General features: G+C 36.2%; 2 protein-coding genes across 2 annotated transcripts in view; one reads left to right on the forward strand and one right to left on the reverse strand.

Annotated features, from left to right (window-relative positions):
• Positions 1-5,126, reverse strand: part of DAAM (disheveled-associated activator of morphogenesis-like protein) — a 259,934-nt gene extending 254,808 nt beyond the window's left edge. The window contains exon 1 of the mRNA XM_089092501.1: positions 5,055-5,126. The gene's annotated coding sequence lies outside the window, so the exon portion shown is untranslated. The remainder of the gene's footprint in view (positions 1-5,054) is intronic.
• Positions 5,127-5,201: 75 nt separating this feature from the next.
• LOC148950600 (ribosomal oxygenase 1-like) overlaps positions 5,202-15,387 on the forward strand; it is a 64,658-nt gene continuing 54,472 nt past the window's right edge. Inside the window, exon 1 of the mRNA XM_089091900.1 lies at positions 5,202-5,221. The gene's annotated coding sequence lies outside the window, so the exon portion shown is untranslated. The remainder of the gene's footprint in view (positions 5,222-15,387) is intronic.

The raw sequence follows: 15,387 nt of genomic DNA on the forward strand, positions 1-15,387 counted from the left end.
CTGTTTGTATGTCTGAATATGTGTGTTTTTATTTGATTTTGTCTCTTTCACTCACTGTGCCTGTTTGTCTAGGTGGGTGTTTGCTTGTTTCCAGTGTTTGTTATTGTTTGTTTGTATGTCTGAATCTGTGTGTTTGTATTTTATTTTATCTCTCTCACTCTCTAAGCTAGTGTTTCTGGGTGGGTGTTTTCTAGTCCCAGTGTCTGTCTTTCTCTGTTTGTTTGTCTGAATCTGTGTGTTTGTATTTGTTTTTATCTCTCTCACTTTCTATGCTATTGTGTCAGGGCGGGTGTTTTCTTGTCCCAGTGTCTGACTTTGTCTGTTTGTATGTCTAAATCTGTATGTTTGTTTGTGTTTTTGTCTCTCTTGCTCTCTCACTATGCCTGCGTGTTTGAGGGGGGGGGGGGGTGTTTGCTTGTCCCCGTGTCCGTCTTTGTCTGTTTGTTTGTCTGAATCTGTGTGTTTGTATTTGTTTTGTCTCTCTCACTCACTGTGCCTGTGTGTCTGGGAAGGAGTTTGCTTGTTTTCAGTTTATGTCATTGTTTGTTTGTATGTCTGAATCTGTGAGTTTGTATTTGTTTTTATCTCTCTCACTCTCTGTGCTTGTGTGTCTGGGTGGGTGTTTGTTTGTCCTAGTGTCTGTCTTTGTCTGTTTGTATGTCAGAATCTGTGTGTTTGTATGTGTTTTTGTCTATCTCACTCTCTAGCCTTGTGTGTCTGGGCAGGTGTTTGCTTGTCCGAGTGTCAGTCTTTGTCTTTTTGTATATCTGAATGTCTGTGGTTGCATGTGTTTTCGTCTCTCTCACTCTCTGAGCATGTTTGTCTGGGTGGGTGTTTGCTTGCCCTTGTGTCTGTCCTTTTATGTTTGTATGTCTGAATCTGTATGTTTGTATTTGTTTTTTCTCTCTTTCACTCTGTTGCTTGTATGTCTGAATTTGTGTGTTTCTACGTATTTTTGTCTCTCTTACTCTGTGTCTGTGTGCTTGGGCGGGTGCTTGCCTGTCCATGTGTCTGTCTTTGTCTGTTTGTATGTCTGAGTCTGTGTGTTTGTACGTGTTTTTGTCTCTCCCACTCTCTGTTACTGTGAGTCTGTGTTTGTGTTTGCTTGTCCTAGTGTCTGAATTTGTCTGTTGGTGTGTCTGAATCTATGTGTTTGTTTGTGTTTTTTTTATCCTCAGTCTTTGTGCCTGGGTGGGTATTTGCTTGTACCAGTGCATTTCTTTCTCTGTTTTTACGTTTGAAAGTACCTGTTTGTATGTGTTTTTTTTCTCTCTCTCGCTCTCTCTCTCACTCTCTCTCTCTCTCTCTCCTTCTCTCTCTCTCTTTCTCTGTGCCCGTGTGTCTGGGCACGTGTTTGCTTGTCACAGTATCTGTCTTAGTCAGTTTGTAGGTCTGATTCTGACTACTTCTATGCGTTTTTGTCTCTCACTCTCTGGGTTTGTGTTTCTGGGCAGATGTTTGCTGATCCCAGCGTGTGTCTTTGTCTATTTGTATGTCTAAATCTGTGTTTTTTGTCTCGCTCACTGTCTGTGTCTGTGTGTCTGGGCGGGTGTTTGCTTGTCTATGGGAATTTTGGAGAAAATAATTCAGCTCATCTCTCTCAGACTTGGTAAAAGCTCTGTTAACCTATCTTAGTTTCTAATATATCCCCTATGATCCCGCTAGTAGTATCTATGTAAAAAAATTACTTTTCTTACACCTCCGACTTTTTAATACACATTGTAAACGTTTGACTTGCTATCATATCCTAAAATAATGGAAACATAATAAAGTACTGCATGAAAATTTTTTTTAGAAATAAGGACATATAGAATATTATCATAAAAATAAAAAAATGATTGCTTTGAATCCATTTTATAATATACTTCATTATATTTTCTCCTGATATTGGCACTTACTCTAGTATACCACTTGTGAGCTGATAGTAGTGCCTGTGCCTGACTGATTCTTTACTACTTGAATCCAAGCCCTACTTGAGCCTGAAAACGAAGCTAAAACCAATTTTGGTTCCCAAATTTTCGCATCGAAATTCCATTTTGTTTTTTCCCCGACAACTCCCCGAGTTCTTAAAACTTACCTCCGATTTTCAAGATTCAAAAGTGGAAGCCCTGCTTACAGGTTTGAACGCAACCAGCTATATAATGTCAGTAGAAAGGCTAAAAACACTAAAATTTGTAATTATTACAAATGAAGATTCGATATTTTGACAAGGGATTACAACAATTCAAAAAGCTTAAAAAAGGAAACCAAAAGTTTGAAGATTAGTACATATTGTTGTTCGAAATCGGACCAGAGTCAATAATCAAATATTTTTGAAAAGACAGCAGTATGAAAAGACATTTAATTGCGTAAAGAGCAAAAACTAGTAATTGCAGAAATATTTACATATGTTTTAACAAGGAATTATAGCAGTTCAAAAACCTTAAAAAGGAAAATCTTTTTAAACACAGCCAGTTATACAACTTCATTAGGAAAGCCCAAAAAATGAACATTTGCAAATTTTACAAATGAATTATTCTATATTTTGACGAGGTATTACGACAATTCAAAAACCTTAAATAAAAAAACCAAAAATTTGAAGCCCAGCATACATTACTGTTAGAAATCAGACTTGCTTCAACGATCAAACATCTATGAACAGACAACAGTATGAAAAGACGTTAAATTGCGGAAAGAGCAAAAAACTGGTAATCGCAAAAATATTTGTATATATTTAAATCTTCAAAACCAAAAGTTTGAAGTTTAGTAGAAATCGTGATTAGAAATTGAACTTACTTAAATAATCAAATATCTTTGAAAAGATAGAGTATGAAAAGACATTAAATTGCGCAAAGAGCAAAAAACTGGTAGTTGCAAAAATATCTGTATATATTTTAACAAGTGGATTACAACAATTCAAAAATAGTAAAAAAAGTTTGAAGTTTAGTAGATATCGTTGTTAGAAATTGGACTTGCTTTAATAATCAAATATCTTTGAAAAGAATGTAGTATGAAAAGTCAGCAAATTGTCTGCGGTTAGAAGGCAAGCGACAGTGAGAATCTATATATAGAAGCCTGTCGCGTGCTAAGTGCCAGGGCCCGGCGGCTGGAAATGGAAAAAATATTTGTATATGTTTTAACAAGGGATTACAACAATTCAAAAACTTAAAAAAAAACAACAAAAGTTTGAAGCTTAGTAGATATCGTTGTTAGAAATCGGACTTAATTAACTATAATAATAATAAAAAAAACAAGAAGACCTTCTATAAGAATTATAAATGCCCCCAGGGCATAACTTACAACGCCTGTTCCCAGGCCTTGGTGGGGGTTTGTGTCGACCCCAGAGTTTTCGTTATATGGTTCTTGAACTATTTTTAAAACATGGCTGTTTTAAAGTTCTTATCGGATGGGTTTGAGGAAAAAAGAGCGTTGGGGGAGGGCTTGTTGCCCTCTGTTCTCTTTTTACTCTTAAAGACTGAACTATTAACTTCAGTTTCCAATCAAATGAGCCCTCTTTGAAGTTTATACGAGCATCTCTTCCATAAAAAACATTTATGCCCCCAGGGCAAAACTTACAGCACCTGGCTTCCGGGCCCTGGGGGATTGTGTTTACACTGGTGTTTGTTAAATATAATCTTTGAACTATTTTTAACAAATGGCTATCTCAAAATTTTTATCGGGTGCATTTGGGAAAAAAGGGCGTGGCGGAGGGCTAGTTGCCCTCCAATCACTTTTGACTTTTACAAGGGCACTAGAAGTTCCGATTTCCAATCAAATGAGCCCCTTCCGAAAATTATGGGACGATTCCTTCCATTTGAAGTGCTTTTGGAAAAAAATTAATAAAACATTGGAGCCGTATGGCCTTTACTATAGGTAAAATTATAGCGTTGCCTCTGATCGTATTGGTTATTGGGAAGTATGCAGCCATTTTTGTGTTGGGAGGGATGTCGTGCTTGGGGTGGATTTCTATGGGGAGAATCTGTCTTGGAGAGGCAAATTTCGGTGGAATGAATAATCCACGGGAAATGTTACACTGGGGGGTTTTGATAGAGTTTCTATACGAAATTTCTTTTTATCGTTTTACATTCTCTTTGCCAATTTTTTAATGTGAAGATGTTCCTTGAGAAGTATCCAGAGGCTTTTTGAGAGTGTTTTGTTTTCTGGGAAATAATTTCCACGGAAGGGGGCATTTCTGGAGTGATCGAGAAACCGATTAGAGATTAAAGTCTTGTTCAAATGAAAAAATGCTAAGATGGATTTTTCAGGGTGAATCATCCACAAGCAATTATACTTGGCGAGGGGATTCTCAGCGAGGATGGAACTGTCTGGAGGGAATTTGAGGGGGAGGGTGGGGGGAGTGCAATTTATGAAGGATGAAATTTCCACGGAGTTTTCCGTGAGGGGGAGGGTTATATTTCATAGAGGGTGAGCCAGCTTTACCGGCATTATCTGAAAAACGAACAGAAATTATTTCTTATATGAAGGGTTGCCCCCTCCTCAATACCTTACTCTTTACTCTAAAGTTTGGCTATTTACTAAAATTGAAACACGGGGGATGTTTAATTAGAATAGGAAGCTTTTTCAAAAGTGCTAACAGCTTTAGCGTAAAGAGCAAGGTATTGAGAAGGGGGCAAACCTTCATATCCGGAATAAATTTTCAAAAATCAATTTACAGATTTTGTTTTTATTTTCCATGTACGGTGAGGCAAATTTGAACCTGTATTAGTTTAAAAACGTTCAGAATTTAAAAAAATAAAAAAAAAAACTTGTTTTAAGTGAAAGTAAGGAGCGAAATTAAAACTTAGAACGAAAAAAAAATATTCCATATATGAAAGGGCCCCTCCTCAACGCCTCGCTCTTTATGCTGAAGTTTGACGCTTTATCACAACTCTACTTCTTAAAACAATAAAAATTTTAGCCTAAAGAGCTAGGCGTTGAGAAAGGGACAGCCCCTTTGAAATACAGAATAATTTCGGTTTGTTTTAAGTTTTAAAGTTGCTCCTTACTTTCAGTTAAAAAACTTGTTTTTTTATTATTTAATGTTATACAAAATCAAAAAGGAAAATGGTACTTACGCCCGATGCATCTCATGTGCGTCCCGATGCAGTCAATCACTTGCGACTTAATCGCTCAAAGCAAATTTGGTAAATTCTCAAAACTGAGATTTTTTTTTGGTTTTCTTACAAACCATTAGAAGAAAGAGAATACATTGGAAAATTCAGACAATATGAAGAACAATATTGTAGGCAACTATTTTTCCTATGTCAGGAAACTTTTTTTTTAATAAGAAAGAAAACTTCATTGCTTATTATACCATCTATGTTTGAGTCATTAATAATTTCGCCTTTTTTCAAACCAAGCCTCATGCAAAAGCTGGCCGAGATCCCTTCTGTGAAGGAAACGCTAGGCTATAATCACACCTCATAGGCTAATAGTTGTGTAACAACCAAAGGGTACTATTATACTCCCAGTCATCATCTTTTCAAATATAGTGGTGAATACCGTGGCAATTCTCCCTCAATGGGGAAATATAAGCTATCCCTAAGTAGGCTAATGTATTCAGCCTATCCATAGCTTTTCATACTTGTAAGCTAATGATGGTCTCATCTCTATTAATTGGCAAGCTATCATTATTAATCACTATATAAACATACTCCTGCATATCAAAAGGCCTATTAAAGGTAAACATATTAGCCTTGGATAGTTTCTAAAACAAGTAAAAAACATGAATTAATTCAGAAGGAACCAAGAAAATCTGATTGGCCTAATAAAATTTTATATATATTATCTAATAAGGATTTTTGGGTTTTCTAGCCTAGTGAACTTTTGAATGAAGCCTAGGGCTTTATCTGGCCAAATTAGGGGACAAGAGGTGGTATTATCTGGTAAAGTTTTTGTTATTCATATTATTGACTTACAAATAAAGTAAACATACCACTTGAGGACATCCACCACATGGCTAATATGGGAGTAAAGTTCATTTGCAATGCAAATGGACATTATATTTAGATTGAGGATGCAATTCTAGGTATATATTTGCACATGCGGGGGGTGGGGGTATATATTCTGTGAATATATAGGTTCTAAGAAATTCATAAATTTGTTAGAAAAACTGGAAAACCAAGGAAAGATGTGAAGATAAAGGCTCTCCCCCTGCGGAATGTGTTAACTAGGATTATTCTGCATATTATAGATTAGATTAGATAAGGTTTTATTCCAAAAACAACACAACACAAAAAAAAACAATTTACATTCCAGAAGCTAACGCTTGTTCGGAAGCATTTACCCTCTTAAAATTAACACTATAATAACATACAAGAGAGAAAAAAAAGAGAAAAAGAAGAAAAAATGAAAATCCTACAATCACCGGCTCCTGGTCACAATAACCAATTATCAATACTTCACATCACATACTCCAAAATTTCCTGCCGCCATTCCATAAATAATAAATAAAAAAAATAAATAAAAATATATAAATATATAGGAAAAAACGGGATCCGGGCAAACCTGAGAGTGACTCAACTATACCACCCTTTAAACAAAATCATATCTATGGAGACAAAGGGTTTTAAGGTCTTGACAGAACTCACTCTATTCACATAAATAGAGTCAGAAATGTTTTCTTAATATGTTTCCTTATGTCCAGCTGGACTCCTGGGCTTAAAACACTGGTTGGTTGGTTGGCTAATTCAAAGATTTGTATATACCCTACCAATTCAGGGTATATATTTGCACATTAGGGGGGTGGGAGTAAATTTTATTTCTTGTGTAAATGAGAGGTAAGTTTAAAATCCCCACCCCCTACTGTGCTAATATATACCCTGGACTTGTATATATAGGGGTGGGGGATAAAATTCATTTCCAACAAAATTGATTATTATATTCGGAAAGAGCATAAAAGAAGGCATCAAGTGGTATCTTTACTTTATTCATAGGTCAATAATATGAATAATGAAAAATTTATAATAGTAGCAAAATTTAATCATAGTAGCAAATATTACAGAGGACAAATATTTTTTGTTTCCTTAGATTTTGAAAAATAACTTTTAGCCTAATTAAGACAATTAAAAAATAAACAGATTTGTCTCCCATAGATATTGTAAACTAAATTTTGTCTTCCCCCCTAAATTTTTGTGAATTGATGCCAATGCTAGAATCAGCATAGTCTAGGTGAAATAGCTGTTCCATTTTTGCCATGGTTGCTATTTTGAGACACAAGGGGGTGCTAATGTGTTATATGGCAAACACTCAAGTTTATACTGTTTAAAAGTCAAGAACAAACTGGTTTCTCTGTTAGTTTCTTTCATCTTAGCATGAGACAAGACAAAGACAATTGACAGAATAGATAGGAAATATATGATTTGGGCTATATATTTCCACATTAGGGGGCTGAGGGCATGGTCACCCATAAGCTGAAATTTTTTTGTTTGGGGGTGGGGGCTTACCTGGTCTAATTGGCACTTCCAATGCTGTATAATAGAAATCTAAAAACAAAAATATAAAATATAAGGCAGCATCAATCAGCCCCCCTCCCCATATGGGCACCCATGGATATGGGTAAAAAATTTGTACAGTTTGAAGTTACAAAACAATTCTTACTTTATAATTAATTTATATAAACAAAGTTTTTCCAAGGGAAGTAAAGAGTGAAGTTGAAACTTAAAACAAACAAAATTATTACTTGACAGCCTATCTAACATATGTCAATAAAACTAGTGCAATAAATCAACTGGTGATATTTCTCAATGTTTATAGGATTACAGAAAACTAGCATTTTACTGAAAACACAAAAGCCAAGTGTAAAAAACTAAAATACTAATTTAGGAGTCAAAAGTAAATATGTAGCCTCACAACAACAAACTACTCTACAATGCTTTTTGTAGTATTACATGAGCTGTGATATCAGTAAGTTTCAGTATAAAATTAAAATTATCTTAAAAACTTAGGCATAAAAATAATAAGTTTACAGTCATTTAACAGCATAAAAAATAATGGATTGATTAATCAGGTAACATCTTGTTCTCACCTAGTATTACTTGAAATGAAGAACATATCAACCATAATATGGACTTTGGAGATCCAGTTATTTCTCTCTGTAAAACAGAGAATTTCAAGTTATTATACAAATTTTAAAGTGAGCCTGTAGTTGTAATACTAATAAGATTCCTTTACTTCAAACTTGTCTACAAAATAATCATGAATATTCTTTTTCAGATCCAAAATGACTGTTAAAAATGCCCTTAAATATTTATTTTTAGAGTACCAAAACTCTTATATTGTTTTGTGTTTTCAATTAAGTGCTAGTTTTCTGTAATCCTACAAACATAGGGAAATATCACCAGTTCATTTATTTGCACTAGTCTTATTGATATATATGTTAGATAAGCTAGGCTGTGAAGTAATAATTTTTGTTTGTTTTTAGTTTCAACATTGCTCTTTACTTCCCTTGGAAAAATTTTGTTTTTTTAAATTAATCGTTGCTCGTTTTTTATTGCAATTTAGTTTAGAAACAACACTGCCATGATCTTTTTTGTATATACGGAATGATTTTTTCTCGTTATAAGTTTTAATGTTGCTCCTTAGTTTCAGTTCAAAACTTATTTTTTTTTTTTATATAAAGTTTCTAATCACCTCCAATCTAGGGAAAAACAGTGTCATTTTTTGTATTTTTTTTAAAGGAATAGACCTTTAATCATTTGTTTAAAAAAATTAAAATTAGTAGCACTTAAGAAAGTAGCTCCAGGCAACTAGCTTCAACACAAAAGGTTAACTAAGTGGACAGGTTTGCATATTGACATGCTCATGGGAAATTTTGCTAGCTCAACAGAAATGTGCCTTTAGGCTTAGGGAGTTATTTGACCTGTCCCTAAATATAAAAGCCATTCATTACTTACAAATGAATCAAAATCTCCAAAAGGATCATTTCTTGTGCAGGCACAATAAATGGTATTATAAACTAAGTTTGTTTTCATTTTAAAATATTTGAGAAAAATTACTTGAATTCTCCTACAAAACTGTTTTCATTTGTTTTTCTGCTTCTTTGGATGCACAAACTTCCATATGGGGAGAATATTACAGCACATTGTCAAGTAAATAATTTGAATAAGTAAGTATAACAACAAGTAATCCTTCTTTTAATATACAACTTTGAGTGTTTCCAGAGCCCCATGCTTACACTTCTCCAACCACTAAGTTGCAAGGGGTTGGGGCAGGAACATAATTTCCCATGGGACAGAGGGAGCAACTGCCTTTCTCAGACCGCAGTTTTCTCCCAGACCTTAGCCCCCCCTCTCCAGGTGAAATTTAGTTTCTCCTTAGAATCAAAATGCTTGACAAAGTACCTTCCCAGGACATGCTTTAAAAAATGAGTGCATCACATTTATAAAAATTTGAAATTATCTGAAAATGGTCATATAGAAGGGGACAAAACCATGATTGAAAAAAAAAATAAAAAAAAACAATTATGAGTTGAACCCAAGATACTCTAATTTGAAGTCCAACACTATACTAACAGAACCACGCCTCAAATAATCATCTGATTTAATGTATTAGTTTTTTTATCTTAAGTACGTAGTTTACTAAGGGGGCTTAGAGGAAGAACATACGGGAGGTGTTGTTCCAAACCTCCGGTTAAGGGTTTTGGACCATAATTATTACAATGATGAGATTATTTTATACTTCCAAGCTTTTCAAACAGTTTGTGGTAAGAAACACCCCCTAAAAGTCATAGAATCTAAATGAAAATCACCACCAGATTCAGTGTATCAGAGAACCTTACTGTACAGGTTTCAAGCTCTTATCTGCAAAAATGTAGAATTTTGTATTTTTTGACAGAAGAAAGATCACGGATGCATGTTTATTTGTTTTTTCTTTTTCACAGGGGTGATCATATCAACCCAGTGGTCCTAGAATGTCACGAGACGGCTCATTCAAATGAAAATTAAAAGTTATAGTGCCCTTTTTAAGTGACCAAAAAAACTGGAGGGCAACTAGTATAACTTTTTACAAAAAAAAACTGCATTTTCATGTAAAAGCTATGCTCAATATTCTACCATTGGAGACTCTTGACTATTCTACAGTAGCCACAGTAAAAAGCGCAACTTCTTTTCTTGAGGGTATACTGAATAATGAACAAGTACCACTTAATTATTGTATTTTGGTTTTTCTTTTTTCCACAGCTAGTTAAAGTAAGAACAAATAGTAAAGCTTATAATAACGGAATGTTACTAGGAGACTAAAAGTTTAATAAAACCTTATTACTTTCCTAGAAACCTGCATCATCCATATATAATTAACAGAAAAAGTTACCCCGTCTGAGGTTCAAACTCGATGCCTTGGGAATACAAGGCCTACACTCTACTGAGCCACCAACACTTATACATTATGAATGAATATACAGTTTGAGACAATATCAAAAAAGAGTTACATAATGGACCAATACAGTTCAATATAAATGGGGCCTATGCTAGTTTGATCAGACATAGCTGAAAATCTAGTAAAGAACAAAACACAGCACATAGTAACTAAAAGTTAAGATAATTACATAAAAAATTGATGTAAATTCATTTCAGTGAATTTGTTTGTAGATTTTATTTATGTTTGTAATCTTTGCATTATCTACTTAAGAAGTGACACCAAAAGTGTTTTTTTGTCAGGTTAGGTTAGGTTGCAGCTACTGCTGCAACCACGATTTGGAACTTGCTGATGGTGAAATTTATAGCAAGGAAGGACGTATGTATGAGCAATATTTTTTATGAGCTACTAAAAATTTGTCTAAGATACAGGCAATATGCCCATCATACAGAGACAGGATACAGGCGATATTGTCATATCATCACTAAAACCGTAGATATTGGATCTTTGAACTACGCTGAACAAAATGGCTATATCAAAATTTTGATTGGATGACTTTGGGGGGGAGGGCGTCTATATGGAGAGGGCTAGTTGACCTCTAGTGTTTTTGGTCACTTAAAAACGGCACTTACAAATTTAATTCCCTTTTGAATGAGCTATTATACATCTCTCTATGATGCCCTGGCCACCCCCTAGCCCTGCTAGAAAAAGAAAAAGAAAAAAGGGAGACAGATCAGTGCTACCGATGCAAAAAAGCAATTTTCTTTGTTGTTCAAGGATGGGGGCTGTAATTTCTCTGAAAGAGGTTTTCCACCATGCTGATTCCAATGGTACACTTTTCATTTTGATCTGATGCCATTTTTGAGGGGTTAATTTAATAAAGAATTCAAAGAAAATGACTGAAGTAAAACCACTTAATGAAAATATCGGGATGTAGCTTGACTGTTTTTGAAAGCTTTATTCACTTAGGGCAGCATCTCCAAATTTTTTTACTGTTGCCTGACACAATATTTTAAAAAGCTTTCACAATCATAGACAGCGCAATCGCGCTGCCTAAGTAAAGAACAATGTTGGCACAATGTATTATTGTTTTTATTTTTTATTTTTTTTTCCATACCAGGGCACTTCGTATCAAAGGAGTTGTTGTAGAAACTTCGAAAAGGGCTCATTCGATTGGAAATTGGAGTGGCTTGTGCCCTTTATAATAGTCGAAAGTGATTGGAAGCCAATTAACACCCCTTCCACACCCACCATTTACTCAAACAGCTCCAATCAAAATTTTAGATTGCCATTTTGTTCAGCGTAGTTCATTTCCAGATAGAACATATATTTTTGAGATGTACAATTCCCCACAACCCCCAGGGCAAGGGTTTTAAGTTATGCCCTGGGGGCATATAAGAATGATGTTGGCATGATGTATTATTTATTGTTTTTTTCCTTTAGATCAGGGCAATTCGTGTCGAAGAACTTGTCGTAGAAACTTCGAAAAAGGCCCATTCCATTGTAAATTGGAGTTGCTTGTGTCCTTTTTCATAGTTGAAAATGATTGAAAGGCAACGAAAACCCCGTCCACGCCCACCAGTTCCCGAAACAAAGCCAATCAAAAATTTGAAATGACCATTTTTTTCAGCGTAGTTGATTTCCAAATAGAAATTATGTTTTTGAGGAGGACTCTCCCCCACAGCACTCAGGGCAAGGGTTGTAAGTTATGCCCTGGGGGCATATAAGGTTTTTATAGAACGCATTGTCGTACAACCTTCAAAAAGGGCTCATTCAATTAGAAATTGAAATGGCTAGTGCCCTTTTTAATAGTTGAAAGTGATTGGAAGGCAACTAACACCCCTTCCACGCCCACTATTTCCCCAAACACATCCAGTCAAAACTTTGAGATAGCCATTTTGTTCCACGTAGTTTAAAATTCAGGAAATTATACCTTTGAGCAGGACACTCCCCCCACAGGGTGTCCTGCTATTGAAATCTTTGTCGTAAAAACATGAAAAAGGGCTCACTCAATTTGAAATTCAAACGGCTAGTACCCTTTTTAACAGTCGTAAGTGATTTGAGGGCAATTATTAAAATTAAGTCTTTTTAAGATGATAATCCCCTCAGAGCCCCCGGTGCAAGGTATGTAAGTTGAGCCCTGGGGGCAAATAAGGCCTATATAAAAAGCTAACGCACAGATCATAGTCAGAGTCATTGCCCTGCATAAGTAAAGAACGGAGACACTTAAAAACGACACAAAAAACAGAGAATAAGATAAAGAGGGGGATACTTCTTCGAAACCCACAGGGTAAGGATTTTAATTTATGGAAATTAGGAAATATATTTTGGAAATTAGGTTTTTAAGGATGACCCCCCCCCCCCCCACAGCCCTCAGGGCAAGGGTTGTAAGTTATGCCCTTGGGGCATGCAATGTTTTTATAGAAAGCGATGTTGTAGAAACTTCAAAAAGGGCTCATTCAATTGGAAATTGAAAGGGCTACTGCCCTTTGTAATAGTCGAAAGTGATTGAAGGGCAACTAGCCCCCTCTCATTCCCACCTTTTCCCCAAACCCATACAATCAAAATTGTTAGATAGCCAATTTGTTCAACGTAGTTGAAAGTTCTGGAAACTAGGTCTTTGAGGAGGACAACCCACCCACAGCGCTCAGGGCAAGGGTTATAATGTATTCCCTGGGGACAAATAAGCTTTTCACAGAAAGCGTTGTCGTAGAAACTTCAAAAGGAGCTCATTCGATTAGAAATTGAAATGGCTAGTGCCCTTTTTGAAAGTCGAAAGTGATCGGAGGGCAACTAACCTCCCTCTCACGCCCACCATTTATCCAATCAAAATTTTGAGATAGCCATTTTGCTCAACGTAGTTGAAAGTTCTGGAAACTAGGTCTTTGAGGATGACAACCCAACCACAGCCCTCAGGGCAAGGGTAAGCTACGCCCTGGGGGCAAATAAGGTTTTCATAGAAAGCGTTGTCGTAGAAACTTCAAAAAGGGCTCATTCGATTGGAAATTGAAATGGCTAGTGCTCTTTTAAATAGTCGAAAAGGGTTAGTGCCATTTTTAATAGTCGAAAGTGATTGGAGGGCAACTAACCCCCCTCTCCTGCCCACCATTTATCCAAACACACCCAATAAAAATTTTGAGATAGCCATTTTTTTCAACGTAGTTGAAAGTTCTGGGAATGAAGTCTTCAAGTATGCCAACCTCTCCCCCTTAAAGCACTCAGGGCAAGGGTTACAAGTTATACCCTGGGAGCATATATGGTTTTTATTGAAAGCTTTGTCATAGAAACTTGAAAAAGGGAGCATTCGATTGGAAACAGTGGCGTATCCAGGATTTTGTTTTTTTTGGGGGGGCCGTCAGTCTACCTTTTTATAGCAGTCATGTGAGCAAAAAAATTATCTATCATAGTACAAGATTTCAGGCAGGGGTTAGGGGGGGTAGCTAGGTAAAGAAATTAAAAGTACACACTTGTCATGAGTATTTCTAGTTGTAGACTTTTTTTGTTTGAGAATGGATGACAATATTTTGCCATCAAAGTCAGAGTTTGAAGAAAAAAGTTAGAAGCAGTGAGAGTTTCTATTTTGGGCGAGTAGTTGTTTTGGAACTGCCACGAAGCGGTAGAATTCAGAAAATATAAAATAAAGAAGTGCATTATTCCTTATGTTTGCCTATGGGACCCTTGTTTTAGAGAACCAAATAAATAAAAAATAATATTATATCAAAGACAATTGCCCAGAATTTGGTTTCGGAGGGGTAGAGCCTCAGTCTACCTATTATAACAGCCATGAAAGCAAGAAATGTATTGATATTAACGTTGTTTACAGAGGATACAGCATAATTAAAATTTAAACAACAGAATCAACTGCACTTAGAGAAAAGAGCATCGAAAGACGACCTAACCTCTCACAGTAATAGCCGCCGGTCTTTTTTGGCTGCAAATCGATCAAAAACTTGGTCAGCATCGACCTGGATATCGTGGTTCAGGGTCATGTGAGCTAGTCCGTTCAGACGCTCCTCGCCCGTGGAGCTCCGCAGATAGGTTTTTAATCGCTTAAGGCAGCTAAAGCTCTTCTTAGCAGAAGCGGTAGTCACTGGTAATGTCTGAAAAATCGTCAAAAGCCTTCTAATGCATGGGGAAAAATCTTGCATCGCATGACGCAAGAGTCGAAGCAACAGTTGATGGTTTTTCAGACTTTCCGAGCCACTTCTGTTTCCAAAGGACTAACTCACATTCGAGCGCACGTCTACCCCCGTAAAATCCCGCGTAAACAGCAACAGCGTTCACAGATTCATTAATATTTAATGACTCATTGTTAGCTGGCAAAAGCCTTCAGATTTTGAAAGATGCCTCCTGATGGTGCAAAAATCTTTGATGAAGTTCTTCAATAAGTGAAGCAAAGTAAGGATTGAACAATGACTCGCGATAAAAAACCTTGATGGACCCATTAACGTTGATGGACGTTCGGCGGATAGACCTTGGAACAGCCGGAGCCACATTTACCTCTTGTGCAAGCTCATAGGCTTTCCGAAAAATTGTTTGAAAATCATTTTGTTTTGATTGCAGTAAAGTATCAGAACATAGCTTAATATGCCGACAGCACTCAACTAAGTCTAAGTCTTCGGCTTGCAGCGCCTTAGAGACAGAGAGCATTATGGCACTAACAAACTCTAGCATAGCCATCGTGAACATAAAACTAAATTCGGTTGCTGCTGAAACCAACGCATTCGCTTTTGAACTAACTTCTGTATCGCACCGTATGCTACCAACTATTTCCTCAAGCACGGAAATAATCGCACAATACAAAGACATAAAAGCTAAAATGCAATCGTGACGCTCCACCCATCTCGTTTCGCACAACTTCACAAGCTTTCTCACGGGGCTATCAGGACAAACGATAGCGACCCTTCTACAAACATATTCGTTCTTTTTGGTGAAGGTGATAAAAATGATATAATCCGTTGTATAGTAGCAAAGGTTGACCTAACAAGTCCTACCCTAATAGTTTTATATAAAGCCAAATTTAAGCTGCGTGAGGAACAATGGGTTTAGATCAGT

The sequence above is a fragment of the Artemia sp. Qi Xiang Cuo genome, chromosome 7 (genome assembly GCF_049724085.1).
Source record: "Artemia sp. Qi Xiang Cuo chromosome 7, ASM4972408v1, whole genome shotgun sequence".
NCBI lineage: Eukaryota > Metazoa > Arthropoda > Branchiopoda > Anostraca > Artemiidae > Artemia > Artemia sp. Qi Xiang Cuo.